General features: G+C 48.2%; 1 non-coding gene across 1 annotated transcript; it reads left to right on the forward strand.

Moving 5' to 3' along the window:
• Positions 1–348: 348 nt before the first annotated feature.
• On the forward strand, positions 349–467 carry LOC145396652 (5S ribosomal RNA). The gene has a single exon (XR_013896812.1). It is a non-coding gene; the product is annotated as a 5S ribosomal RNA (ribosomal RNA).
• The last annotated feature ends 1,296 nt before the right edge of the window (positions 468–1,763 follow it).

Consider the following 1,763-nt stretch of genomic DNA (forward strand, 5'->3'; position numbering starts at 1 on the left):
GGAGCAAGAGAGGAGAGAGAAAAAGGAGAGTGGTTGGGAAAAGTGGATTCTTGGGGAGGGGGAAAAAGGGAAGTGGAGAGGAGGGAAGGAGGAGTCAGAGCTCGCTATTGGTGCCCCCCCACACGTACCTTATACAGTATCGTGCTTTCTGTTCTTCGTGCACGTGTCCTAGGAATTCAGCACGTGTCCTGAGCGTTCTGCACGTGTCCTGGCTCTTTTGCACACATCGTGGCTCTCCTGCATATGCCGTTGGTTTACTGCACATGTCCTGGGTCTGATGCGCGTATACTTCTTCCCATGCACGTGTCCTGGCTCCCATGCACATTTACTGGCTATGATGTACGTGTTGCCAACGGCCATACCACGTTGAGTACACCGCTTCCCGTTCGATCAGCGAAGTTAAGCAACGTTGGGTCTGGTTAGTACTTGGATGGGTGACCGCCTGGGAACACCAGATGCTGTTGGCATCCCTACGTCAAGTGGGGTTGGTGGAGGATTAGTGCCCCTCCCTGTAAAACAATTAACTCTAAGCCCTTGGCCACCCTGTCTGGGATACATGGCGTCTGGCAATGAATGAATGAATGATGGATGTACGTGTTCTTGGTCCCATGCACCTGTCCTTTCTCTGATGCACATGTCCTTGCCCCCATGTACGTGTCCTGACTCGGATGCACGTGCCTTGCTCCCACACATGTGTCCTGGCTCGGATGTACGTGTCCTTGCTCCCATACACATGTCCTTGTTCCCTCCATGCATGCTTCCTGGCTCATGCACGTGTTCTGGCTTCGTATACGTGTTCAGGAAAAACCGCTATGAAGTGGTTGGGGAATAATCTGCCATCCGAAAGGACACGCGTTCGATCCTAGGCTGGTGTAGGCAAGTTTGATTATATGCATTTTGTCAGAACAGACTTTTTCTACTCCTCCACAGGACCTCGCGACATGCCAGAAAAACCACTGGAAAAATATCTACCGGTACCATTACATCACGCTCGCCCTGATTGCAGATTGAGAGTCGTAGCAAATACTCGTAGGCTATTCGAGGTGTGTGGTCTGTAAGGGGTCTGAGGGGGCCTAGGGAACGGGTTGTCAAGTCTGTGCTCAGAATGAAGCACATAATATTCTAGTCATGTCAGAGTTGCGTAAGATCATACAGGGGTAGCACAAAATAACATCGTACAAGAGAGGTTAGATCCATGCATTCACTATTCCCCCAACCATCGTGGCTCCTGTATGTGCGGTAAGCAGGCGAATAAGGGGCTCATGATCCTTGCAAATGCCTTTAACTCACCCACGAAAACAAGACATTAGGGATGCATAAAGAGCGAGATGATGGCATGCTGGTGTTTTGTGATGAGAGGTGGGTGTTTAGAGCAATGACCTCGCCTTTAACGTTAGTCTTCCTTTCTCTTGCATTAGCTCCGCATTTTCTCTTACTGTACTTGTCTGTGAGGTTAAATCAGGATTCCGGGTACTTGAATGATGTGTGAATGATTGTGTGACTCATTCTGTATTGATAGTTCTCCCATTTTCTTGCTTTCTCTTCACATATTTCTCTGGATATGACCTCATCTTCAGGTGGGAATACGAGCCCCGATGATGATGATGATGATGATGATGATGATGATGATGATAATGATGAATTTGTCAGCGATGTTATGCCAGTCTCTTAGTTTATAACCTGACCTGGCAGAACCCATTCCAATCTAAATTAAACCTAGCCAGAAATCACTGAAAGCCTGCATCAAGTAAACCTGTCATTAC

Source organism: Coenobita brevimanus, chromosome 38 (genome assembly GCF_032717465.1).
Source record: "Coenobita brevimanus isolate Jiangsu-jjx chromosome 38, ASM3271746v2, whole genome shotgun sequence".
NCBI classification, from domain to species: Eukaryota; Metazoa; Arthropoda; class Malacostraca; order Decapoda; family Coenobitidae; genus Coenobita; species Coenobita brevimanus.